This window comes from Balaenoptera borealis (assembly GCF_965194805.1).
Source record: "Balaenoptera borealis genome assembly, chromosome: 2".
Taxonomy (NCBI): Eukaryota; Metazoa; Chordata; class Mammalia; order Artiodactyla; family Balaenopteridae; genus Balaenoptera; species Balaenoptera borealis.
This window is the reverse complement of record NC_138867.1, coordinates 18800004-18814326: the sequence shown is the minus strand read 5'-3', so window position 1 is coordinate 18814326 and position 14323 is coordinate 18800004. Positions and strand designations below refer to the sequence as shown.

Sequence of the window (14323 nt, the reverse complement as noted above, 5' to 3'; positions counted from 1 at the left end):
ATTTCTTGGAAAAAATCTGGAGAGATCCAGGGATCAGTTCTTGGAATTCTTCATTTTACTGATTTTCTGCATGGTATTTTCCATTAAATAGCTTGAGGTGCTTTTGATAGGCTAGCAAGTCCTACATTTTTATCTCAGTCCTGAACTCTAATAATATATCTTTAACACTATTTGACTTCTTTGCTTGGATCTCAAGTAGGTCTTTTAAAATTAACAGGACCCAAACCCATATCCTAATTGGAGCTCCTCCAGTAAGAGCCTGCTAATCTTGCAATCTCCCTCCCTTAAATTAATAAGTACCCTACCCTTCTTGTTCTTCAGGCCATGATCTTGAAGTTGTTAGCCACACCTCACATCCATTCCATCAACATACGTTGTTGGCTCATTGTTCAGGATATATTCTATATCTGAACACTTCTCACTGTTGCTACTGCCACAAAGCGTCTTCCTTACTTCTCCTATTATTATTGTTCTTCAGACACACAAGATTCCATGCTCTTTTTGGTATAAATTAAGCATGCTTATATTTTAGAACCTTTAAATTGGCTAATCTGTCTGCTTGCAATACCCTTTTTCATCATATCTGCATAGCTTGCTCTCTCATCTTTAAGTCTCTACACAAATATATTTTTTAACAAAATTCTCCCTGAATACCATTATAAAAGAGATTATACCTCACTCCCACACTTTCCATAATTTTCCCATGCTTTATTTTTCCCCATGGTAGTGTACCATGCAGTGTACAGTTTAATTTTCACCAGTTTATTTATTTATTGGTTACTTCTGGCTTGAGCAGTACTATCCAATGGAACTTTCTGCATTATGGAAATACTCTGTATCTGGCCTTTCCAAATTGGAAGCTGCTACCACGTGTGAATTTTGATAACATGAAATATAGATAGAGTGACTAAGAAAATGGATCATGATTTTATTTAACTTACTTTAAGTTGTAATTTAAATAGCCACACATGGCCAGTGGCTATCATCTTAGACAGTGCAAAGCTAAAATGTTAAACTGTAATGGCAAGGATTGTTCTCTGTTTTCTCTACTTCTTTCATTATTCTGTATAGACTGTCTAAAGCACAGTAAGTGCCCAATACATACATGCGTTAATGAATGAATGAAAGTAGAAGTCCAGTAGTTAGTTGATAATATTAATTTTGGGTCATGGAAGACCAATAATTAATTAAGATCAAACTGGAAGTTCATTAAAGAGATTTTTTAAAATTTGAATTTAGAAAGAAAATAAAGAATAAGCAAACCGTGATATTTCAAAAAAGATATTTCAAGGAGAGATTTGCAATTTATAAAGATTTTGAGGAGAATGAAAAGCATGAAAATAACGTCCTTGAAATTTGAAAAAATGGTAGTCATAAGTAACCACAGATAGAGAAGAATCAGTGCTTTGGTGAAGGAATGTCAAGAAGCTAACCCAGGCTTCAAAGTTTAGGGTGGGGTTGGACTAGAGAGAGTTGGGTAAATTAGGCAAATTGGCACATTAGCCATTTATTAAAGACTAGAAGAAAAAGGTAAGTTATAACAGTGGAGAAATACTTTAGTCTGTATTTGTTTGTTTTTAGTTTAATAACAATTGACCAGTTGTTTTGTGACTGTTGGTACAAAAACAATGAGAGGTATTTTAAGAAGCAGAACATAATTGGTAGACTAGGCTCTTAGAGGAGATGCCTTTGGATTGACTCAGGTTAATACAGATTTTAATTGGAAAGAAAAAGATTCTCTGTCTCTGCTTCTCTCTCTTTCTTTCTCTCTCTCTCTCTCTCTCTGCTTCTCTCTCTCTCTCTCTGGAGGAAGAAAGGAAATGTTAGAGAAGAGATAAGCAGAAAGTTTAAGGTTAAGAAATGCCTTTTCAGTGTTTCCAAATCATAACAGAATGGAGGGAAAGTACTTAGTTAAGCAGAGGATAACACTGCTCTGGAAGATATGATAGGAATTAATAAAGTGTTGTTGAGCAACAATGCAGGTCCAGCTGAGGTTAGAAAACATGAACAAATCATGTTTTCGCGAATATTGCCAATCATATTTGACAGCTCTGGTGTTAGAAGACACAAAAAGGCAGGGAAAAACAAGAGAAGTTTTAACTCTGCAATTTCATATATAATGTTAAAAAATTCATCTGTGCCAAGATGACAAAGAATCAGGAATCCAATACATAGCAAGAAAGATAAATATGTTGTGATGATTGAACTTTCTGGAAGAGGTGGTGTATCATAATATAACATGCCTGAAAGACCTTCCCAAAGTGCTGCAGTGTAAAACAAGACTGATGATATAGCTACATTTATTCCTGTCCATTGACAGATTTAAACGTGGAAGTAAATTTAGCTATTGCACTTGTAACGTAATTACTTTAAATTAAAAAAAAAAAGTGAATACCCATAATAATACTGATGACAATAAGGTATTAACTTGCTAATATATATTTCACACTGTCTACAATGACATAGAATTTTTAGATAGTATCTATCTCTTCTATTATTAATTTTTTCAGGGCATTGAGAACAGTTCCTTATTCAGAGAACAAATTCCTTTCCTTAATCAGTGACTATAATTTAGTTTCTCAGTACTAATTTTCACATATTAGAATGTAAACTTCACCGCTTAACCCCAGACTACATTCTGTGCACATTTGAGAGCATCTTCCTGGTGTTTGAACTCCTCTGCCTGTCCTGAGTGTGTGCATGCTGTCAGCTGCAGGACCTGGCTTAATCCTCCCTTTAGCTTTGGAGGGTTGTTCTGGCCGTTTATCATCCAGTCCTTCTGACTGTGACACTTAAGGCTAAGTTTAAGTTAAAAAATTCACTCAGGTAGTTTGTGGTAGCACCAAGATTAGCATCATGACTTCTGTACTGCTGTCTGATGTACTCTTTTTGAATTTCTCTGCATTCAAAATGGTAAATCTCAGCTTTCTGATTTGACATTTCAGACCACTCAGGAACTCTTCCCTACATAGATTGGTGCTTTTTACTTCCCAGCATCAAATTATCAGGCCAGTTTGAATGCTTTCTTCCTGGGTCTCATATGTTCTTCCTTCTTGGTTCACTAATTAATTTTGCTGCAACCCATCTGCAGTGGACTGAATGCTTCTGTCCTCTGTGCCGCCACACCCACAATTCATATGTTGAAATCCTAACCTTCATTGTCATGGTGTTAGGAGGTGGGGTCTTTGGGAGTTGATGAGAATTAGATGAAGTCATGAGGATGGAGTTCTCATGAATGGAATTAGGGTCCTTATAAAAGAAAAATGATAGAGATCCCGGGGCTCCTTCTGCCACATGAAGTTACAGTGTGAAGAGGGCTGTCAATGAGGAAATGGGTCCTCACCAGACACCAGATCTGTTGGTGTCTTGATATTGGACTTCCTAGCCTCCAGAACTGTGAGAAATAAAGGTTTGTTATTTATAAGCCACGCTGTTTACAGTATTTTTTTTTATAGGAACCTGAATGCATTTCAGTTAGCCAGCCCAAAGCAAGATCTTACTGATATATTTTTTAATGTTTGCATATCTGAAAATGTCTTTATTCCACCTTCACATTTGATTTGTGGTTTGGTTGGATGCCTGTTTTAAATTCTGTTAACTTTGTTAGTTGAAAACACTCTTTCCATACTCAGTGTTCTGGATGGGAGTTTGGTGCCCATCTTTATTGTCCCTGATTTATGACATGTTTATTTGATTTTATTTCCTACCATCTATTTAATTTTTTCCTCAAGTTTTCAAAATCTTATTTAAATTTAAAAGGGCTTTTAATTTTATTGGTTTTGGTCACAGATGCCTTTTTTTTTTTTTTTTTTAATAGCTACTTTATTTATTTATTTATTTATTTTATTTTTGGCTGTGTTGGGTCTTCGGTTCATGCGAGGGCTTTCTCTAGTTCAGGCAAGTGGGGGCCACTCTTCACCGCGGTGCGGGGACCGCTCTTCATCGCGGTGCGCGGGCCTTTCACTATCGCGGCCCCTCCCGTCGCGGGGCACAGGCTCCAGACGCGCAGGCTCAGTAGTTGTGGCTCACGGGCCCAGCTGCTCCGTGGCATGTGGGATCTTCCCAGACCAGGGCTCGAACCCGTGTCCCCTGCATTAGCAGGCAGATTCTCAACCACTGCGCCACCAGGGAAGCCCACAGATGCCTTTTTTTAATAGGTGCAATTTCTTCTTGAAGAAGGCTTCCTTCATCAGTTGGTAAAAACAATATGTCTCTATGGTTGATTTAAATTAATTTCTGGGGAACCATGATGTCTAATGGCATTGCCACTTTTGCTGACTGGAATTTTGTTTTTAATTACTTGGACAGTTCTGGGTAGACAAAAAGAGTCTGGCAAAAGATAATTAAGAAATAGATACCTAGAAACTAATTAGATGTTGGTAAATTCCTCATCCTTTCTATACATTGGTTTAATTTCTATATGTATTCTCTACACTCTCTTGGTCCTTTCAGGCTGCTGTAACAAAATACCATAGACTGGGTGGCATATAAAAAACATAAACTTATTTCTCACAGTTCTGGAAGCTGGAAATCCAAGATCCAAGTGCCAGCATGGTCAAGTTCTGGTAAGGGCGCTCTTCCAAGTGGCAGACTGCTGACTTCTTGTATCCTCACAGGGTGAACAGCAGAGAGCAGTAACCTCTCTGGTGGCTCCTATAAAGCCATTAACCCTGTCACCTCCCAAAGGCCCCACCTCCTGACACCATCACACTGTGGGGGTGGGGTTTCAGCATATGAATTTAGGAGGAACAATAACCCACACATGAAAGAGAGAGCAAGGAGAAAAAAAAGGAGAAAGAGATTTCTGGACGTTGGAAAAGATCAGTAAAGAAAAATGAGAACCATAGATTTTGAATATATTTATTTTTCTATAACTAGACTCTGTGCAATCACTGCTTCATTCTAGAAAAACTTGTTTGATTAGTCGTTTTGTCATAAAACTTTTGAGTCCTGTTTATAGCAACTCATTCTGTTATATCTATCCTCTAATACAACTCTATTTATACAAATGAGACCTTTGTTTGCTGTATTGCCTTGGGCTTACCTTCAAATGTTCTCATTCTTTATAATTTTGTTTCAAAAATTTCATACCTTATGTTTCAAAGGGGAAGTTGCAGGCTGTGAAGCTGTATTCTGATTTATGATTTATATTTTATTGCTTTGTTATCTATCTATCCCTCAAAAGTAAAAACATGCTATATAATTGTGAGAGTGTGTACATGGATGTGTTTAATTTTGGTGCTGTATGTTTCCTATAGCACCCAAATTAAACACACACATTGTTAGAAAATATTTTAAAAAGAAATAATATAATTATATGACATCCTTTAGATTTCCAGAAACTCACAATTCTTCTGGAATGATTATGAGTTTATTTGCAAAAATTACTTTTATAATTTCACTTGCTGCTCAAGGAAATTTTGGTTATTGGCCTTATTAATATATATATTTTTTTCTATCAGAAAAAATGAGATTAATGAAATGTAATGATTTGCTAGCTTGGTGTTGGAAAGTTCTGTTTGTCCCATTAGAAGAGAGAAGTTACACATTTACAACAAGATAGTAAAATGATATCATGTAATATTTTGTGAAATCTTACATTTTTAAATGACTGTCCAGGAAATATGTCCTGGTTATTTTTCATTTACTGCTACATTTCTTTCCCTGGCCCTGAGGTCAGTCCAGGAGGCTGACCTTAACAGAATCATTATCTAAGTCTCCATTGTCATCTTGCTTTCAGTGGGCTTGGGAGGAGAGACAGTTTGGGTCCATGTTCTTGTTCTGACCTCAGTCAGCACTATTCTACACACAATGTCCATTATTCAATAAAAAGTGACAAAAAACAATATCAAGCAACTAGATAAACACATAACATTTTCTGTAGTTTAAGAATCATCTTTTGGCTTACAAGATTTTCAAATGTAGGGGATTTTAAATGCCTACTCCGTTCTTCATTACCTGCTGAGTTATCCATGACCTAAATATATGCCTCATCCTTATATTTTTACCGTTAGACTCATATGCCTCCTTCAGGGGTGATGCATTCTACTCAATAATGACAGATAATGATATAAAATTTAAGCAAATAGTAATGTTATAAATGGACCTTAATCATTTCAAATCTTATGTTTCTCACTCAGAAAGGGCCAAGCTTTCCAAAATAGTAGTGGACCAGATGGAAGAAATGTAATATTCAAAGGCAAATCTATATATGTTACTTCAGATATATCAAGTAAAGGTAAAAATGGATATTTGTTTCTAAAGAGAGATAAAAGACCTTGCTAATTTTCATTAAGTACTTAGTCTTAATGAATTTCACTTAAATCCTAAGTAATTTTTAAATAGATCTTTATTGGAGTATAATTGCTTCACAATACTGTGTTAGTTTCTGCTGTACAACAAAGTGAATCAGCCATATGCATACATATATCCCCATATCCCTCTTGAGCCTCCCTCCCATCCTCCCTATCCCACCCCTGTAGGTCATCGCAAAGCACCGAGCTGATCTCCCTGTGCTGTGCTGCTTCTTCCCACTAGCTAACTGTTTTACATTTGGTAGTGTATGTATGTCAATGCTACTCTCAGTTCGCCCCAGCTTTCCCTTCCCACCCAATATCCTCAAGTCCATTCTCTATGTCTACATCTTTATTCCTGCCCTGCCACTAGCTTCATCAGTACCTTTTTTTTTTTTTTTTTTTTAGATTGCATATATGGAATCTATTCCATATATGCGTTAGCATACGTATTTGTTTTTCTTTTTCTGACTTACTTCACTCTGTATGACAGACTCTAGGTCCATCCACCTCACTACAAATAACTCAGTTTCGTTTCTTTTTATGACTGAGTAATATTCCATTGTATATAGGTGCCACATCTTCTTTATCCATCTAGGTTAGTTCTATGTCCTGGTTATTGTAAATAGTGCTGCAGTGAACACTGTGGTACATGTCTCTTTTTTGAATTATGCTTTTCTCAGGGTATATGCCCAGTAGTGGGATTGCTGGGTCATATGGTAGTTCTAGTTTTAGTTTTTTAAGGAACCTCCACACTGTTCTCCATAGTTGTATCAACGTACATTCCCACCAACAGTGCAGGAGGGTTCCCTTTTCACCACACCCTTTCCAGCATTTATTGTTTCTAGATTTTTTGATAATGGCCATTCTGACCGGTGTGAGGTATCACCTCACTGTAGTTTTGACTTGCATTTCTCTAATAATTAGTGATGTTGAGCATCTTTTTGTGTGCCTCTTGGCCATCTGTATGTCTTCCGGGACCTAATTAAACTTAAAAGCTTTTGCACAGCAAAGGAAACCATAAATAAGATGAAAAGACAACCCTCAGAATGGGAGAAAATGTTTGCCAGTGAAACAATAGATAAAGGATCAATCTCCGAAATATACAAACAGCTCGTGCAGCTCAATATCAAAAAAAACAAACAATCCAATTAAAAAATGGGCGGAAGACGTAAATAGACATTTCACCAGAGACATAAGTAATTTTTTGATTGACTTGAATGCCAGCTTTATATTCAGAGTGGTCAAGTTCAAATAATTTTTGGGAGAACTGAGCACACATGCAACAAAATGTGAGGACATTAATCGAAATTTAAGGACTATAAACTTTCCAAATAACTCTAACATAAAATCAGTGAAAAAATTTAAGCAATATATAATAGTGACATAACTGTTGCTTCAGTCTTCTTGTAAATTAAATATAAATAACACCGATAAGTAAATTTTCTTATATGGGTTTAATAAAAAATGGTTCTTGAAAATTAAGAGAAAAATTAAGTACAAAATTACATTGGAGTCAAAGTACATTTTATTGTTGTTGTTGTGATAACAGTTGCTAATTTTCAACAATACAGGAATTGTTGCCTAACTATAGTTTTCTTTGTTCCAAATAGATTTTTCAAAGCAAAAATATGACATAAATTTTGCCCATAAGATGATTAGACAAAACTGGCATTGGGATGGAAAATCATGTGTTTCAAGACCCTTCACACCAAGAGATATTTAGGCATTATTACTTAGATTAATTGAGCTTTTATTAAAGCTAATTTTCTAGTATTCACACTTCAAAATACAGATGGAAATAAAATATATAGTTCTCAATTTGGCAGGAGTGTACTATACAATTTATAATAAAGTTGATTTATATTAATTGCTAGAAAATTTATGGGCAACAGATTTATTTTAATGGAGTCATTTATTGTCCTAATTTGTTTTATTGATATTAGGATCCGGACATCTTGCTGTTTTAAAAGGATACTCAAGCACAGGGAGATCAGCTCCGTGCTTTGTGACCACCTAGAGGGGTGGGATAGGGACGGGGGAAGGGAGAGGCAAGAGGGAGGGCATCTGGGGCTATATGTATATGTATAGCTGATTCACTTTGATATACAGCAGAAACTAACACAACACTGTAAAGGAATTATACTCCAATAAAGCTGTTAAAAAAAAAAAGTTAACAAACAGCAAATTAAAAATGGATGATTTTTTTAATCCATTTACAATTAATTAAATAGTACATTTTGTTTTCTTTTCTTTTTTCTCCTTATGATTGTTGTTTTTCATTGTCGCCCCTATGTCCTTATGCTAATAAATAAAGTTGGTTTCTGCTAAATACAGTATTGAAAATCAAGAAGGAAATACACTATTCTCTTATTCTCCTTTAATTTGAAAATATGTGTATTGGCACCACTATATTGCTTTCAGTTAACGTTAATTTGTGTGTACTTTACATTTTTTATCAGTCTTGCTAAGGGTTTCTCTTAGTTTCCTGTTGCTGCTGTAACAAATTAACACAATCTTAGTGACTTAAAACACCACAAATTTATTATTTTACAGTTCTGGAGATCACAGTTCAAAATAGGTCTAACTAAGCTACAGTTAAAATGTTTACAGGACCCCATTCCTTCTGCACATTCTGGGAATCCATTTTCTTGCCTTTCTCAGCTTCTAGAGGCTCTCCCCAATCCTCAGCTACTGGCCCCCTTCCATACTTACAGCCTGAAATGAAATCATTCTCACTTTGCTTCCACTGTCACATCTCCTTTTCTGACTCCGACACTTCTGCTTCCCTCGTCTACTCTTTTTCAAAATAAGGACCTTTGTGATTACACTGGCTCACCAGGGTAATTCAGGAAACGCTATGGAGATCCTAACTTAACTGCATCTGCAATGTCTCTTTGCCATGTAAGGGAACATATTCCCAGGTTCTGGGAAATAACACTTTTACAACTTGGGAGGGGGTATTATTCTACTACTACAGAGTTTATCAATTTTGTTAAACTTTCAAAGATTAAAGCTTATGGCTTTGTTATTTTTCTCTATTTTATATCTTTGATCTTTGTTCTCATCATTCTACTTTTTATCCTTCTTCTTCCTCTGGGTTTTAAATTTTCCTTTTTCCTTTTTAGAATCTTGAGATGGAGGCTTAGCTTATTGATTTTTTAAACTTTCATATTTAAATGATAAAGTATATCCAAAGACTGTTTTGCCTCAATCATATAAGTTTTGATAAGGGAAATTTCTATTTCCATACTGTCAATAATATATTTTAAATTCCCATTGCATTTTTTTAAAGAAGTGTTAATTTAGACACGTACTGCTAATTCTCAAACACATAAGATTATCTCATTATTCTTCGCGAAAACATTTATTCATTTATGTATGTTCACAGAACATATGATCCTTTGTGACTTATTGAGACTTGTTTTATAGCCCCAAAGACTATGTATTTTAGCTGCCAGATGTAGTATTCTATAAATTTCTGTTAGGTAAGTTAGATAATAATATAGTTTAAAACTTTTATATCTAGAACAGATATAGCAGAGGAGAAGGGGTTGAGAGGTGGGCAAAATGGGTAAAAGGGATCGACTCTGTGGTGATGGATGATAACTACACTTTTGATGATGATCCCGTTGTGTATTGAATTACAGTGTTGCACACCGGAAACTTTTATAATGGTATACATCAATTTTACTTCAATAAAAAATAAAGCTTTTATAGCATTACTGATTTTTTTGTTTTTAATTATGAGAAAATCCTATTTGAAATAGCTGTGGTTCATTGTATATTTTTCTGTAGCTCCTGTTAATTCTGTCAATGTTTTAAATGTATGTTGCTTTGTGTTATTACTGGTTATTTTCTAAATTCAGCTTTTTAATCTTTCACTTTTCAAAGTGACTTAAATTATGCCCATTAGCCATTATTGTAAGTAAAATACCATGTATTGTTGTTTTGTCCTTTGTACTTTAGTTGTCACTCATTCTCCTTCTATTATGTGTTATGTATCCACAGTGTAGTTTTTTCTTTAAAGAGTTAGTAACTATTTAATATATTTTATAAATATTATTTTATAGTTAAATTCACAATTTCCCTTTCCGGTGATCTTCATTTCTTCCTGCAGAAACGTACATCAGTAAATTTGTGCTCATTTTTGTTTGTTTGTTTTGGTTTGGTTTGGTTTTCTTTGTCTTATCTGAAGCGCTATCAACAGTATTCCTTGCAGTCTGGTTCAGCTAGCAACAAATTCTGCCTGTTCTTGTTTATTTGAAAATTTCATTATTTAACCTTAATTTGGGGACAAAATTATTAGTAGATATAAAATTTGGGGGTTACACATTTTTCCTATAATTTCATTAAATATATGATTTTATTATCTCTGGCTTCACTTGTTTCTGATGATGTTAGCTCTCATTCTTCTTATTGTTGTGCCAGAATATAATGTATCTTTTTATTTTCTGGTTAAATATTATTTTCATTTATGATGCTTGACTATGATGTGACTTTCTTTGAATGTATTCTATTTGTGTCTTGCAGAATTTTTTAAAAATAAGTTTTTGTTTTTAGAAAAGATTTTAGATTTATAGAAAAATTGAAAGGGTAATACAGAGAGTTCCCATATACCCAGCCCCGAGTTACATTCTGCACCCATCCTGGATTCCCCTGACCTCTTAAATGATTTTTTTAAATTTGTTTATATTAATATTTACTATTTGAGCTGTAAAGCTCTATGGAATTTTACAAATGCTTAGTGTCATGTATCTGCAATGAAAGTATACAGCATTGTTTTGAAACGCTGAACATATTCCCTGTGTTTCATCATCATTTCTAGCCCTTCTTTAATCTACTGGCCATTACTGATTTACCATGCCTATAGGTTCTGTCATTTCCAGATGTCATATAAGTAGAATAATTCAGTATGTAGACTTTTGCTACTGGCTTCTTTCATTTTACCCTATACATTTAATATTCATCCATATCCTTTCATGGCATTTTAGTTCATTTATTTTTCTTCATTGAATAATATTGCACTGTTTGAATGTACCACACTTTGTTTATCCATTCATCTATTTCTCTCTTGATTGTCTTTGTCCCTTGTGAAATACCAGTTGACTGCATTTCTGTGCATCTCCTTCTGGGCTGTTTATATGGTTTAATTGATCTATGTGTCTATTCTTGAGCCAATATCATACTCTCTTGATTACTGTAGCTTTATAGTAATTCTTGAAATCAGGAATTGTTAGCACTACAGCTATGCTGTTAATCTTCTATTATTATTTTGGCTCTTTTAGGTCTTTCTCCTTTCCACATTAACTTGATATTAGTGTGTCAATATCAAGAAAATAGCTCACTGGAATTTTGATTGGAATTGCATGGAATATATAGATACAGTTAAGAAGAATAAACATCTTAATAATATTGATTTTTCCAGTCAGTATACACAGAATAACTCTTGATTTATTTAATCTTTGGTTTCTTTTATCAGCATTTTATACTTTTGCACATATAGTTCCTGTACATATTTTGTTAGATTTATATTTAAGTACTTCATTTTTATGGTACAATATACATGGTATGTTTTTTTTTGTTTTTAATATTAACTAGAAATTTATTTTATTTATTTATTTTATTTATTTTTGGCTGTGGTGGGTTTTTGTTTCTGTGCGAGGGCTTTCTCTAGTTGCGGCAAGCGGGGGCCACTCTTCATCGCAGTGCGCGGGCCTCTCACTATCGCGGCCTCTCTTGTTGCAGGGCACAGGCTCCAGACGCGCAGGCTCAGTAGTTGTGGCTCACGGGCCCAGTTGCTCCGCGGCACGTGGGATCTTCCCAGAGCAGGGCTCGAACCCGTGTCCCCTGCATTGGCAGGCAGATTCTCAACCACTGCACCACCAGGGAAGCCCAACATGGTATGTTTTAATTTCAAATTTCATTGACTTATTAAATGTATGTGTGTTTATATTTATATGTACGGTATATATACAAAATACATATATATGTATGTATAGCATATACACAAGAATATATACTAAACCATGAATCCTGTGACCTTGTTATAGTCCTTTATTATTTCCATAATTTTCCAAAATTATATTTTTCTGCAGAGACAATCATGTCATCTGCAAGTATAGACAGCTTTATTTAATCCTTTCCAAGCCAAATACTTTCTCTTTTTTTTTCTTTCTTGTTTTAATGTACTAGCTAAAAATCTCAGTAAAACGGAGAGTAGGAAGAGTAAAAGAGAATATCTTTCCTTTTTTCTAGATTTTAGTGAGAAAGTTTTCAACTTCTTAACATGATATATAAATATTTTTATTTCACGTAATGCTTGTGTCTGGTTTTGGTATTATGGTAATGCTGACCTCATAGAATGAGTTTCCTCAGCTTCTGTTTTCTGGAAGGGATTGTGGTAATTGGCACCATTTCTTTTGATTTGGTAAAATTCACCGGTGACTATCTGAACTGAAGGTTTCTTTTTTGGAAGGTTTTTGATTATTGATACAATTTTTTTTTAATAGATATGGGCCTGATCAGATGACCTGTCTCTCCTTGTGTAAGTTTTAAGCATTTGTGTCTGTGAAGAAATCATTCTGTTTCATCTAAATTATAGAGTTCTGCTTGTTGTTCTTTACTGCCTTTTTAACATTCATGAAACAGGTCAGGATGACGTCTCTTTAATTTCTGATATTGGTAATTATTTTTTCTTTTCTTTTCTTTTTCTGTTAACCTGGCTAGAGGTTTATCAGTTTTGCTGGTCTTTTCAAAGAAGTTTTTGGTTTCATTGATTTTCTCTACTAAAGTTTTCAGTTTCAATAACTTATGCTCACATATGTATTATTTCTTTTTACTTTCTGCTTACACTAATATTAAATTGTTCTTCATTCTCTAGTTTCCTGAGGTGGAGCTCAGATTACTGATTATAGATCTTTCTTCTTTCTGAATATATGCACTTAATTTTCCTCTCAGCACTGCTTTCTCTGTATCTACAATTTTTTTTAAATTTTTAATTCTATATTATTGCTTTTTAAAATTCCTCTTGAGACTCTTCTCTGTGAACCACATGAGCTTGAGAAAAATGTATATTTTATTGTTGTTGAGTGGAGTATTCTATAAATGCCAATTATATTAGTTTGATTGCTATTACTGTCCAGGTCAAGTCTATCCTTACTGATTCTGTACCTACTTGATCTATCAGTTTTTGCTTCACATATATTGAAAGCTTGATGTCAGATTCCACAACTTTAGGATTTTTATGTCTTTTTGGAGAATTGATACTTTTATTAATATGTAATGTCCCACCTTTTCCTTGGTATTTTTAATTAAAAAAAATTTTTTTTTAACATCTTTATTGGAGTATAATTGCTCTACAATGTTGTTTTAGTTTCTGCTGTATAACAAAGTGAATCAGCTACATGTATACATATATCCCCATATCTCCTCCCTCTTGCATCTCCCTCCCACCCTCCCTATCCCACCCCTCTAGGTGGTCACAAAGCACCGAGCTGATCTCCCTGTGCTATGCGGCTGCTTCCCACCAGCTATCTATTTTACATTTGGTAGTGTCTATATGTCAATGACACTCTCTCACTTCGTCTCAGCTTACCCCCACTGGAATGGTTTTGACCCAGAAAGAATGTCACCTATAAACAGTCTCAGTGTGAAACAAGATAGAGAACAACCCCTCAGGGAGCTCACTGTAAGGCTGGAGGCAAGGCCCCTCCTACACTTTTCTTCACTCCCACATGGAGCAAAAGACTCAGTTATGTGTTTAGTCCAAATCTTGTAAAGCAGCACTGGCTGTAGGGGCTAACCCTGCCCTTTGTTTCCAGGTGTCCCAAGCTGATTCTTAAATCAGCCTTGTTGAAATTAATATGCCTACTCCAAAGTTTTTAGTTTAGTATTAACTTAATATGCCTTTCTTATTCTCTTTACATTTTTTGAATTATTGGAATTTATTTTTAGAATAGTTTTGAGCTTGCAGAAAACTTGAGCAGCATGTTCAGAGTTCCCATATACTCCCCCTCCCACTCCTTCCC

General features: G+C 34.8%; 1 long non-coding RNA gene across 3 annotated transcripts in view; it reads left to right on the top strand.

The window, feature by feature from the left end:
• Positions 1-14323, top strand: part of LOC309623718 — a 929788-nt gene that overhangs the window by 181224 nt on the left and 734241 nt on the right. For all 3 annotated transcript variants that reach the window (XR_014241493.1, XR_014241494.1, XR_014241495.1), the window contains exon 7: positions 12042-12196. This is a non-coding gene — a long non-coding RNA (uncharacterized lncRNA). The remainder of the gene's footprint in view (positions 1-12041; positions 12197-14323) is intronic.